The sequence below is a fragment of the Camelus dromedarius genome, chromosome 24, assembly GCF_036321535.1.
Source record: "Camelus dromedarius isolate mCamDro1 chromosome 24, mCamDro1.pat, whole genome shotgun sequence".
Classification (NCBI taxonomy): Eukaryota; Metazoa; Chordata; class Mammalia; order Artiodactyla; family Camelidae; genus Camelus; species Camelus dromedarius.
Genome location: NC_087459.1, coordinates 4,917,668 through 4,932,125, shown reverse-complemented (window position 1 = coordinate 4,932,125; position 14,458 = coordinate 4,917,668). Strand labels below are relative to the sequence as shown.

Here is a 14,458-nt window from a genome sequence, read left to right as displayed (position 1 = left end):
TGCTGAGCTTTGTGAACGCTTTGCTTTCCCAGGAATACAAACATAATAAAGAGGAGTTAGAGGTTTTCTTAGAGCAGAGCCGATGACCTCAAATGTGACCTGCTGTGGCTCCCTGAGTGATGGAGGGAAGGGAAGTGTTTGGGGCCAGCTTGACTGGACTTACTATCACACAGAGCCTAGCATCTGTGTTGTCTGAATCAGAGCTCATAATCGAAGCATGGCAAGAGCCCATAGCAAGGTTGATGTGGTGAAAAGAACACTGGGACCAAGTCTCAGGGCCTCTGGTTTCTCTCCTGTCCGTGAATGCTGAGGGCCCCTGCATGCCTGATCATTTCAGACCAGCAGAACGCTTTTTGGTGGGGATCAGGAATCCAGAGACCAGCCTTGGAGCATCCTGTATCCAAGCAGATGAGCTTGTTCCAGATGATGCCGTGACCAGAGATGGGGAAGGAAACCCTGCACTCAAAGGTCTTGTCACCTGCATTTAGGAGTGCAGGCATTTTGAATTCTACAGGTGCATACCCTGCTTTGAAATCACCACGAGTAGAACAGGCAAGGGGAATGAAGGCATCCCTTTGGCTGGCATCAGCCCAATGGGTAAAAACACTCAGAGTTATTTTCATTACACTCCTAGCTTGTTTTTTTTTTAATTGAAGTATAGTTAATTTACAATGTTGTGTCCATTTCTGATATACAGCAGAGTGACTCAGATATATAGATAGATAGATAGGTAGATAGATAGATAGATAGGTAGATAGATAGATAGATAGATAGATAGATGGATATTTGTTTTCATATCTTTTCAATTATGGCTTATTATAAGATATTGAATATAGTTCCCTGTGCTATACAGTAGGATCTTGTTGTTTATCTATCTCATATAGAGTAGTTTGTGTCTGTTAATCCCAAACTCCTAATTTATTCCTCCCCTACCCCCTTTCTTCTTTGGTAACTGTAAATTTGTTTTCTATGTCTGTGACACTGTTAATTTTTATTCCAAGTAATAATTTAGATAAATACACAGAATGATAGAAAAAAAATTCTCAGTGGGTCAGCAACATCAGTTGAGCCCAATAATAAAAAGCGGGGATGGTGGTGGGGCGGAGGTGTTACAGGTGCAGCCCTCTGGGTTTTTCTCATTCTCTTTGGCCTTTTTCCCCCCGGGGAAATCTCCTGGTTCCCACTGACTGAAGGAATGAAGTCCACCCACATCCCTCTCTCTTCATACTGCCCTACCTTGTTCGCCCCGTAACCTTTGCCTGACCCCCGAAACGTGCTTCGGTGCCTTTGACCCACATTCCTGGATTCTGATCCAAGCCTGGCACCACTCTCTGCCTCTTGCCCAGGGCTTGTGTGCAGTCCCGGGGGTACGAAAGCCCCTCATCCTGTCCTGCTGGGGAGGAGAACAGGCACCTGGAGATGGTTCCCATGCAACGTGGTGCTTTCATGACTTTATTTTGAGATGAATTCAGGGGCACTTGCCAATGCAACTTCGCCCCCTCCTTATTTCTTCTGCTCTCCTCTAAGCCTTCTCTCTATTCATGGAGAGAGATTTTCTCAGCCCACTTTTGACTCCCATTTATTTATTTATTTATTTTCCTGGCAATCATGGGAACAGGATTTGCTGTCGTAGCAAAAACACATTTCATTTTTATTTTTACTGTCTCTGTCTTAATAGCGAGGTCTGCCTTCATCCGCCGGAGAATCACATTATCTTGCATACAGGCTAATAAATAGTGCAGCCTGAGACCTCAACTCAAGCCAGCCTCGTGGAAGCAGAACATTTAATAGGCTGATCTTCGATAGATAATTTATAAGACTTCCACTTCTTATTGATTAACTTTCATAACTCACTCCCAGAAAATAAATTATGTATCTGTTGTCATCGCATTGGATATGCACAAACTGTCCTGAGAGGGTTGATAAACCTTTGGAAGAATTCATAGCCAAGTCAGCTTCTTCTGCAAATAAACCGTGAGAGAGCAGAGGGGTGGCCGTGTTCTTAAAAGAGGCAGGTAGTAGCAGCAACAGAGCAAATACCTGGCAGGTTATTCAACACATGACAGCAAATGAGTCCCTAATTAGTACCTGCATTTTTCCAAGGAAGAGCTGGTGTTCTATCTGCATTTTTTTTTTTTTTTTTTTGGTAGAAAAAGAATAGCCGGGGCAGGGGGCAGATAGTATAGCCACCCCAGATAGTGGGAGAGGAGGAAGGTTATGTGTGTGTGAGTGAGTGAGTGAAGTTCTGTGTCCAGAGATAACCGAGTTTTTAAGGGCAGGACATGAAAGAATTCTGTCCTTGACCCCTGTTTCTTTATTCCTAGTGATTAGAATTTCAAATTCACAAAGGAAAAAAAAAATTAGTATAAAATTAGATACATGACGTTTTGGGAGTAGGGAGTATGAGTGTGCTGCCTCCACTTTTCTTCAGCCCTGATTCACATGGGAATTGCTAGCAACAGTGTAGTCGTCTAAGAAAGGACAGAAAAATGTGTGTTAGTTAAACTCACACACTTTGGGCCCAACCCCAAGTCATCTGTGAACATGCTGTGTGACCTTCTGCAAGTCTCAGTACCTCTCTGAACCTCAGTTCCTAGCCTTGACCTAATAAGGTTGTTGTGAGAATTAACAGAATTATTATGTACAATGCTTACCCTGTAGTAAGTGCCTGATAGATGGCAGCTAATTGTGTGTGTGTGTGCGGATAAGGAAAATAACTAGTCTTCATTAAATACCTAAATTCTTGCTAATACTCCCCATGGAACTTGATACATAGAGCTACCTACAGAAGGAGCAGTCAGTTAATAATAGGAAATGGTCACCTGCATTTTGAGGTCTCTGTCCCATGTCTTGACTTGGGGCTCCGGTGCAAAACCACTGTTGCTTTCTGCGTCCATGGCACGTTGCTGTGTGTAGCCTCTCTGTCCATCAGCAATCTCAGGGACTTTGTGGTGAACCTCAAATTCAACCATTCTGCAAAGTCTGTTTTGTCATAGGCCAAGTAGTCTTTATAGACGGTTGGGCCATCTTAAATATTCCCTCCAAACGGGATGACAAGGTAATCCAGCCAAGACAGGTGGACAGGACTGTAATTGACATGTAACCTAACACACCGTACGTCCCCTTCATAGCAGTTGCTCGACGCTGCATACTGATGGTGTTACGTTGGATGCTACGTGTAATGAACCGACGAATATTAACCTGTTTTCTGAGTAAAGATTTCTGAGGAAGGTGGAGTTAAACTAAGTCAGAGAGTTGTTGGAAAGGAGTTGAAATATTTCAGATCGTAGTGAAAGTGTAGTCAGTTAACAGTGTCTCTGGGAAGATCTGAACAGAGGCTCTGCTGCCTGACATGTGGCTGAAATTAAATGGTCTTTTGTGTGTGTGTGTGCGCACGCGTGTGAGTGAGTGTGGGGGAAGGAAACCGGCTGGAGGAGCCAGCACAGGCCGTGTGCACAGGGAAGTGGGTTCTTTTGAAGGACTTTTCATGAGGCCACAGCGAGGCTGGAGGAATTCACCCTTCCACGACGCAGCACACCTCTCCGCTATTTGGAAAGCCCGTGTCCCTGGGATTCACTGTAAATCTTTTTTGGATGATGCTGTGGACACACGGCCAGTGTCTGATGCTCTGGGCTTCTTCTCTTCCTCCCTGTGTTGGCCAAGTCCCTTCTCTTCGGATGATGCCATTAATTAGGCTCTCACATTCCAGCCTCGCCTCCCAGAGATGTCATCCAGGTCACCTTGAAGTCTTTGAGTTTATTTACAGTCCCTTAATTTATCTTCATCCATGGAGAGTCACATCCACTGGGTGTGAATTTCTCTTCTTGCATTCCAAGGGCAACCTCCGTCCCCAGCCCCTGTGAGCCATCAACAGAAAAAACCAAAACCAACCAACCGAAGAAACCGGCTTTGTGGCCTGATGGGTATTTTTCAAGCGATCCACCTGCTGGTGGTTCTGGACCATATGAAGAAGGCCACATGCCCAGGCACGGAAAGAGTTCTCATTCCTCCCCCTGGACGCCGTCTCTCCGGGTCTCAGCGCCAAACCTGCCCGCGAGCCTGCGCAGTGAGGCCAGTTCTGTTTTGTGCAGGTCCCGAGTCTGAAAGACCCATTTGTGTCATTGCACATTTTATAGCAGCTCCATCTCGCCAGGCCTGCCCGTAATAGCTGCAAAGCTTCTAGGCAGCACTTACAGGGGGCCTAAATTGACTTAGAAAGCTTTGCATTAAGCAGATGTTTACTCTTGGGGAAGATTAAAACCCTTTTGCATCCAAGAAGGAGGCAGTGGCACTTTCCCAAAGCATGAAAGAATTGTTTCTTTTGCTTGACTGAGACTCACTCTGCCCCCTGCTCAACACCTTCGTGGTCCTCGAAATGGAGTTAAGTCCAAGTTAGAGCAGGTGAGGGTAAGGGAAGCAGGTGACAAAGGGAGATATTTGCTCTGCAGCTGCCCTGGCCTTGTTTCTGCTCGGAAGGACGACTAAAGCTACCAAACCACACAGGGCTCACCTCCCTACACCTAGCGGATGTGGGAGAGAGAAGGGAAGGATTCCTGGATTTGATCATAATCGTGTTCTCATATCAGTAGTAGAAAACATAGGTACCACCGAGTCTACAGGCGGAGTTGGAGGGTGAATTCTGTGTAGGCGGGCTTGTGCCTGTGTGCATGGAGTATCTTGACATTAAGCAGGAAATGGTATGTGAGACTGTGTGTGTTTTATAATGGACAAGTCAAGAGCCCTAGAGGTGGGAATCAGTTGCAGCTGGAGTTAATTTCTAACTCAGCCATACACTGGCTGTGTGACCTTGGGCAAGTCACTTAACCTCTCTGAACCTCAGTTTCATAATCTGTTAAAAAAAAAAAAAAAAAAAAGAAGAAGAAGAAAGAAAAAAGGTAAGACCCACACGGAGTATTTCCAGGGCCTTAAACGAGATCCCTTATAAATCACCCAGCCTGGGGTTTGACAGATAATTGAGATGATTGGACCTGTTGATGCCAGTGGTTAATGCAGCTGTCACCTCCACCGCCACCGCCACCACTGCTGTTTACATTATTGTTTGTTGTTGTTGTTGTTGTTGTTGTTGTTGTTGTTGTTAGCATCTTTGCCAGAGATAGAACCACAGAGAAGGTTGCAATAAGCCTCCACCCGGAATTCACATGATCTGAACTCCTTGTCCGCTGTGATATTGGAAAGGGACCTGCAAATGAATATGTGAAGCAGTTGAGAAATCCTGCTTCTGATCTAAATACTTGTGTATTCCTTACAGGAAGCGAGACTCTGACTTGCTCAGCCGAGGTGGGGAAAGCAAATCCCCATTCTGCGCCGCGACCCCGGGCAGCCTGTGAAATGATCGGCGCGGAGCACTTAGGGTAGCGTCTGGCCCAGGGTAAATTCTTCATAAGAGGTCACCCCTGGAGCTAGTGTTAAAATAAATAAATAAATAAAGACTGAACCCTTTTAGGCTGCTCATCTGGGCAAAGTGCCTGGCATAAAATGGGTCGTGTGTCTTTTAAGGCAGTGTGCCGAGCAGCTTGAAAAAGGTCACCACGAGTTCATGGAACCTTTAAGCACACGGGGACCTGGTGCCACGGGATCCTTTCTGCTGGCACCATTTAGGTTGTTTTGTTGGAGGACAAAACCTTTTTGCTTAAGGCAAACTGCACTTTATGGTGCGTTTAATGACTCTTCCCTGGAAGTTGGGGTAGCTGTGTTTCAGTTTCGGGGGCACAGATAAGCGCCCAGAAGTTCCTTGTCCGGCTTGCTGTTTATCATCTGGGTGCAGGGGGAGGGCCCGGGCCAGTTAGCACATGTCAGCCTCTGCCTTTCATTGTTGACACTTCAGCAGAAGTGGGAGGAGGCGTATGGCCTGCCTGGTATCTCGTGGGGAGGAAGAGAGGACATTTGAGGCAGAGTATTTTGGAACAGCGAAGGCAGAGCAGGGTCTGTATTTGTAGGTGTGATGGAAAAGTCAAACAGCGGGTCAACTTTGAAACTCCCAAGTCCAGTGCAAAGCCCACATCTTCTCAAAGCATCTGAAATTTTAGGAATCCATCTCTCACTGTGTTAGTGACTGTGGGGTTCAGCAGTTTACAGGAGTTTATGTTTGCCGAGCTGTGGTCTCTCACATCAGTGGCTAGGATGACCCCAGGCTCATGGCTTCCCCATTTTCTGAGCACTTGGTTGCCAGGAAAGAAAGAGCCCTTTCAAGTGGGAGAATCTGTTCCTCTTGTAATTACTGTGGAGAAGGGGCCTTGACATTAAATGTAGGTTATTGAATCCGACATTTTTAATAGAAGAAAAATTAAATGCATCCGGGTGCTCATTTGCAGGTTGCTGAGATGTCTGTGCTTTTTGAATCTCCCATTTCAGCTGGCCTTTCTTGGTGGTACCAGGTTGGGTTCCTTGGTTTCAAGTACTTGAAATCTACTTGGCTACCGCAGGCAAGAGACAACGTTTATTGGGTGGATATTGAGTAGCTCACGGAGTTGACAGGAAGTCTGGAGAAAGGGCCTTGAACCCAGGGAAGACACCAGGACGACGATCCACCAGGGGGCCAGCTCTAGAATGAGTGCCTTTTCTTTCATCCGGATGACCCCCCCAGCCATGTCTCCTCTCATTGCATCTCTCTAGTTGAAATTCCAAGTCTCCGGAAACAGAATACTTGCTGATTGGGTTCTTGCCCCAAGAGAATCTTTTGGAACAAGTCTGGAGAAGCCATTAGGGCTCCCATAGTTGGGGCACAGATTTGTGTTTCTTCATATAAATAAGGAAGAGGCGACTTATGTGAAAGAATATCAAGGTGCTGTTGGAAAGGTGTGATGGATACTCCTGACTGTGCCCATTAGATGCCAAACATTCTGATTGTTAATGCTTTAGAGCAGGACTCCTCAGTGATCAGAATGATGCCTGTGGCATGTGTACATATCTATGTATGTCATACAGTGTATCCATCAGTGTATCTATGTATATTGTCTGTCCCAATGTGATGCATATCCAATCTCATCATGGACTATGTTTCAAGACCCGTGCCACGAACACAAGGGACCTTTTTCCTCTTTGTGACCATAAACATCTCTGTGAGATATAAATGTCACCAGCAACCAGAGAAACAGATGAAACACTCCACAGGGTAATAAATCTATGAAGAACCTTGCCAGATAGTTTGTAATAAGGAAGAATTTAGATCATATTGAAGACTGAGAGCCTAAACTGGGACTCACTTTTTTATAGTCTCAATTCATGCACCAAGCCTTAGTTGCCATGGCAGGGTCAGAGAACCTTGTTGGTTACCGATGTTGAATTGCTGGATTACAATTCTTTTAGGGCAGTGATTTTTCCCACGGGGGCCTTCGACAATGTCTGGGGACATTTTTGGTTGTTGCAGTTTGGGAGGTGGGGGTGTTGCTACTGGCATCTGGTGGGTAGAGGCCAGAAACACTGCAAATATTCTATGGTGCACAGGACAACCTCCCACAACAAAGAATGAGGGCACCAAAAAAATCAAGAGTCCAGAGACTGAGAAACCCCGTTTTAGCGTAAGAGCTGGAATGCCACTCAAATCCGCTCAGGCAAAGGTGTATCAGGTACATCTCATACGATTATCACCAAGATGGTCAGGACTCAGAAAACAGTAGAACTGGAAAGTCCTCCTTCCTTGTCTCCTTTTTTTGTGTCAGTTTTTTACTGCCACAAACCAGTTTCCTGCACATGGTGGGAAATGTGGCTGCTAATCGCCACTGAGCCTCTAGGCTTGGACGTCAGAGGATGGTTGAGTCTTTTTCCTGGTTTCATGTCAGAACCATGGTTTCCATGATTCCCGGGGAAGGTTTTGATTGGCTCAGCACAGGTCAGGTGCTCAATACTGAACCAATCAGCCATGGCCTGTGTGCAGGGCTGGGTCATAGGGCACAAACATGTGGCCACTGACTCTCCATTTGTACACTGAGGTCTCTCCCAGATAAAACGGGATCATTGTGAGGCAGACTGCCACCCCCATTGACAATGTCTGCTTCTACTGCACGTTCCCTGATTGCCAGGACATCTGTAAATCTGACATTGTTTCCAGCGGGGCTGTGTCGGAGAATGTCACTTAGACACTGCCAGATTGTTGAGCACCTTGGCCGAAAATCACAAAAGCACAGGCACCTGGAGAGGAGACAACGTCTGTGCCGTGTTTCCAGGGAAGCCAGGCCCTGACATTTATTGCGAGATTGCTGAACCAACTTGGGTCTTGAAAAATCATCTGGCCCGGCCTTCTGCCTGCAGGCTCGTGAAGCTGTAAACCTCTAGGATATCCAGGGCTGTCGTAGCTCAGACCTTAGATGGTTTCCTTCATCTCTTCCCAGTCCCACCATGGAGGCTGCCTTCCTCGGCCTCACTGGGTCTTGTTGGACATGTTTGCTGCAGTGTATCTGAAACTCTGGTCAATCTTCTCAGATGATATTGATAGTTTTTTTTTTTTCCCTACTTAGATGAAATTTGTCAAGCCTGCATTGTGCTAAGCCCTATTAAAATGATGCCAGAGACCCAATTATGGCAGCTACAAAGGCATTCAAGAGTAAGCACAGAAAAACACATAAAGGGATTAAAGATCAAAAATCGGATTCTAGTGAAACTACATTAGGAGACACCAGGCAGAGAGACATGAAAGAATTAGAATACAAAGAACAAAGCCGCAGAGAGCTTTGTGGATGTCCTTACTTCTCACCCCCCAAAATCATTTAATTTTGAGCATGTTTACTCTTTTAAAAATGAAATGAAATGATCGATTGTACTTTTGTCAGGTGGACGTGTTTTTTAAGTCTGGTGTGAAATGAATTGCAGATGGGTTTTCTGGCTTGCTCCTTTTTTTTTTTTTTTTTTCCTCCCTTCCTCCTGGTCTTAGACAATCTGGTGTCAGCGACTCATGAAATCGTTGCTGGTGAGCACGTCGACTGAGTCTAGGAGATGCTTCTGGGTCGGGTGGTGTTTGCAGCTACACCCTGGGGAGTGGTCGAGGCCCCACGCTCAGCCCCCGCATCTGACGGTTTGCAGAGATGAGGCAGCGCAGGTGGACCTTTGGGATTTGCCCTTTCAATATACAAAGTTGCTATTCAGATTGCAGCCTTCACCTCATCAGTCCTGAAGAAGTCTTGTCACAGGTGCACAGAGCCAGGTGTAAATCAGACGTTGTGGCCAATGTTTCCTCTGGTCTCTCTCCCTTTGGTGGATTTTCTAACCAATCCTTATCCATCTGTTTGATTTGAGTTGCTTGCAAAGGAAAAAAATACACATGTGACCTCATATGAAGAGAAGAGGAGATTCCTCTGCCTGGAACATCGTGAGGCACCTTTTCCAGGCTTGTGTAGTCGAGCTGATGGAAGAGATGGCCATCTACTCCGCTTGTGAGGGTGTCCAGCTCAGACTCAGGTGCTCAGGCACATGAACACACCAGCCAGGACAGTGGCCACTGGGGAGAAGTAAACAACAAACGTCCCGTCATTATGTTCCATCGGAAGGAGGCAGCGTCTACGTAATAACTTGTCGTTTTTTCTCCCAGGCGGTAATTCAAGCTCCGTGTTACCAGATTTTCTGATATATTTCAAAAGAAGCTAAAATTAAAGCTCAGATTTTATGGGAATAGTCATCATGATTATTAAATCATAACAACTAATTTAAACATATATATTAGCATACATGTGTATGCCCACAATATACACACATCACACATAACTGAACATATATATATTTTACATGTAACTAAACGTAGCATTAGCCCAAGGGTCCTCAGTTGTTACTCTCTACTCTAAAGAGAGAAGAAAGGCCATAAATATTTCTGAAACTAGTGTTTTATATTCCATCTATTTTTTTTTTCTTTTCCCTTGTTTATCTCGAGAAGACCCGTTTTTGGAATGCTTAAGCATTCCTGGAAGGCTAATATCATGGATCGTTCAAGAGTCTTTATATACTTAAAAAGGTTTCATGAAGGTGTCAAAACATCATGAATTTTAATTCCCTTCATTTTAAAATGGAACAAATGTCCTAGGACAGTTTAGAGGCTTGATGGTGAGAAAAGTTCTCTCTTGGGGAGTCACCATCCGATTAAGCCAACAAAGCAAGAACAACCTGATGACCCAGGTCATGTCCCGCATTTTTTTTTTTTCACTTTGTGCATGCTGAGCATGGGCTCTCCCACTGAGCTATGTCCAACCCCCCTCTTGAATTCTTTATGGAATGAGAAGGGTAGTGAAGTTTTCTTCTTTTCAACACAAAGAGATTGGAGGTGAGGATGGGGTGCCAGCTGATGCTCCTGGCTCGGGCATCATTGACCTGTGCAACCTCCCACTGCTTGTTTAATAGAGCTGCCCTCCTAGTCTTGTCTGTGAGAGGCCTTTCCTAACATGTGAGGACTTGTGAGCATTAAATGACGTGATAGCATCCGTGAAGATCAGAGCCGTGCTGTCTAATATGGCAGCCATGCGCCACGTGTAGTTATTTTCACTCAAATGAACTGAAATTAGATACAATTTTTAGAAGTCAGTTCTTAGTCACATTGGCCACCTTTCAAGTTGTCAGTGGTCATATGTGGCTCGCAGCTACCATATTGCCCAGAACAGATTTAGAGCGTGCCCATCATCCCAGAAAGTTCTATTGAACTGCACTGATTATACCAGCTGGCAGAGTGTGGTGATGATTTCAGGGGACCCACAAGGACCTTACCCTCAGAGCAGTAAGGGAGAGGGTGAGGGCCAGACAGACCTGGGTTCAAATCCAGAGAACCAACTTGACACCAGGCCAGCCCATCAAACTTCTCCGAGTCACGGCTTCCTCAATGACACACGGAAACATTTTAATACTTTCTTCATTAGGATTCAAGCAGGGGAAATTGTGAGCTATAAAATCAGATCTGGGTTCAAATTCCGGTCCCTTATGGGTTCATCAGGTCCCTTATGGGTTCATCAGGTTGCTTCAAGCTGAGTTTTCTCATCTTTATAAAATGGGGACGATGAACTACATAAAGAAAAACGGGGGTAGGGGGAGGACGTGAGATGAGTCAGTGTATAGACCATGCAGGGTCTTGCCCTTTATGCCCCCCCGACAAATATGCAAACTATAGATATTCTGGTAATGCTATATCTCGTCCCTCTCAAAAATAAATTTCTACTGGAAGCATCTAATTAGCCAATGAAGTGAGCTGCGGACATTGCTACTATGAGAGGCAGGCTTATAATCCTACTTGAGACCCTCCAGCCCAGTGACCTTGGTGAAGAGCAAACGGAGTTGGATGAAGAGAAAGTGCTTTACAACAATAACAATGTAATAAAAGTATAATCATTCTCAATTATTAATAGTAATATAACAATACAATCTTCCTAAGCTCTCTTGATGACAGAGGAAATAGTGTAGTAGAAATTATAATGAAGGTGGAAGAAAAAAAAGAAAAAAAGAATGATGAAGAGTGTTTTCATGCCTCAAGAATGGATCTGTCCATCCAAATCTAGGGTCGGTTTCACACAGCAGAGGCGTTTCCATGCTACCCAGGCACTTCCGGTCCCGACCTTAAAAAGCAAACATGCCCCAAGAAACAGAAACACTGCCTGTGCTCCCCCAGCTCTGCGAGGCTGACCAAGCCATCCGGAGGAAGCTCCCAGCCTCCCTCTCGCCTCTTGCAGCTTTTCTGCAAAGTGGAGGCCTGAGCAGAAGCAAAGGCAGACAGATGGTGTCCCGCAGACTCACCCTCCAGTGCTTTCATCTCTCCTCTCGCTATTAATTCATCTGTTTGGATGGATACGTTCACGCATGGAACCAAGATGAATAATAATGAGCTTTTTAATAACTCCCTGCATTTGCATTCCTAGTTACTCTTTACATGGTTCTAGCTGATTAAAATGAATCATTTACATAATTAACATATGGTTATAGTGTTGGCTTTAATATGCTGATTATCTCCATACTTTTGTCTGGAGTCAATTGGATTCAAACTGTAACAATTGTTTGAAGTGAGACTAGTTTATTCCTGGGAGGACGGGGGAATATTTGCCATGGTGCCTGATTAGCAATAGCATGGACTCTCCAAGAAGTTTGGTTGGTTGCTGTTTGGTGATGTGAGTGAAAAAAAAAAAAAAAAATCAGTGAATCATGATAATAACTGCAATGATTCGGATAGCTCCTAGTTATTCTGTGCTGGGCACTTCCACTTTCATTGTTTCAAATTCTTGCCACAGCCCTGCAAAGTATAAACTGTTATCCCCACTTCATGGAGGCAAAAAACTGAGGCTCACAGAAGTGAAGAGCCTTGCTTGGGGCCACAGTGCTGTCATCAGAGCCACAAACCATCCTAGATGGATCATCTTCATCCCAGAATCCACCCTTTTTAATTACTCGAAGTCATAGTTGCTCAACCTTGGCGCTGTTGTCATTCTGGCCGGATTAATATTTGTTGGGGGCCGGGGTGGGCTGCCCTGTGCTTTATAGGACTTTTGGCAGCATCCCTGGCCTCCATCCGCTGGATGCCAGCAGAAATCACACTCCCCCTCCCCACTGGTGCCAACTGAAATATTTCTAGGCATTGCCAAATGTCCTCTGGGGGGCGAAACTGCCCTTGGTTGAGAACTGCTGCTTCAAGTTACCTTCTTTTCATATATTAAGACACAACACTGATGGGCAGATGTGCGGTCTGGGTCAGGCTACTGGTGATGGGTAAGTAGCTGTGTCTAACTACAGTGATGGCACTGCAGCCACGGCGATGCTTGGGAGGGAGGTCGTGTTGTATGTGACCAGTGTGCCCGACTCTGAGTCTCCCAGTTACATAAGGCATCTCTGGTTTTACCAGCTCTGGTCAGTGATCTCTCTCTTGCTCTCTTCCTCTTTCTTTCTCCATCTCTAACTTCCCTAAAGGGCATGCCTGGTATTTTCAGAGGTGCCGCTTTGCTGAGCTCACCTCTTGCCTTTCAGGATACCATTTTCTCATTAACAGACCCTCGGCACGGGTGCCATCGGCTATGATCCGATTATCTTGCTCGTTCACGTTGAATTTGAAAGGGACTCGTGAAAGAGTGGCCAGTTTTCCTGTTTAGGTACCTGAGGTTTTGGAGTGTGAGTGCTTTCTGAACATTCATGCATATTTGAAACACATTTGGGCTAATTGCATGAATGTTGTCCACAATTAGTCTGTGGTAGGCATGATTAATTGCAACGAACACTGACATTTATGCATAAAACGCTTGAGGTCAAAAAGAAATGGAGAGAAATGGTGACTGCAGCAATGCTGAGTGGAATACTAATGCATGGTGACCCTAGAAGCAAACCCCCAAAAGGGGAATTTCTGCATCAGCAAGATAGGTGTTTTATTTAGACAGATGTCTCTGTATTTTTTGACTTGCCTCTATTTTGTTCTCCTGTCCTCCAAAAACCTTGAGTTTTATGCAGGCTTTCAGAAGCCTTTCTGATGTTTTAATAAATGCTGAAGCCTACCTTCCTCCTCGCCGTTGCCCTTCTCCCGCCCGGATCTCACTCCATCCCTCGAAACTCATCATTTGTTTCTTTAACATAACATTTAGGTGTTGCGCGTTTTCCATGAAGAATCGAGAAGTATAAACACATGGGCCACAATCCCATCCACTAGACCAGCCAGGAAACGTTTTTTTGTTTGTTTGTTTATATTAAAGGGCTGCATGCCCATGATCAATCATTTAAACGGCGCCAAGACTAGCAAAGAAAAATGCGAGACGAAGCTCACCTCTGAATCTTGGTCCTAACTAACGCTAATGGTTTATCGATGGTTTCTCGTTAATACCCCAGGAGGGAGGAGGGCACAGCATGAGTATATATGTACGTGTATGATGTGTGTGTGTGTGTGTGTGTGTGTGTGTGTGTACACATGGGTTTCATTTTCACATAAAAAAGTCATACTCTATGCCCTGTTTTCCTTTTAATTTGCTTTAATTTGCTTAAAGAATGTGCGTTGGACAGTTTCCCATATGAGCACACACAGTTTTCTGTCACCCTTTCAAGTGCCCTTCATTATATGCTTGTGGCACACCTAATTTAATCAGTGCACTTAATGGACTTTTCAATTGTTTGCTTTTTTTCTATTACAAACATTAATACCAAGTACACACTCTCTGAGTTATCTGTGTAGCTAGAGATGTATAAATAAAACATAGATACATGGACCTCGGCTAATTTTTACAGGCATGTATTTTCTTAGCAGTGTGGTTGCTGGGTGAAAGGGTGGTGCCCCATAACTTACTTTTTCGTAGGGGTGATTCGAAAGTTACCTCCTACTGTATATCGTGGTACCTAGTTCTCATCACTTTCTCACCATTGGTACAGACATTCTGTTTTAAGCTACGTGGAAAGGAAGGGAAAGGGGGCATTACTGAGCAACCACTCTGCGGAGATTTCTTTGTCCTTGCCTTGGCCTCTCGCTGAGTGCTAGGTCCACCGCAGTGTGGAAGGCGGGACCTTGGCCCTG

General features: G+C 45.1%; 1 protein-coding gene across 18 annotated transcripts in view; it reads left to right on the top strand.

Annotated features, from left to right (window-relative positions):
• Nucleotides 1–14,458, top strand: part of RBFOX1 (RNA binding fox-1 homolog 1) — a 1,985,071-nt gene that overhangs the window by 1,671,331 nt on the left and 299,282 nt on the right. The window lies entirely within an intron of this gene.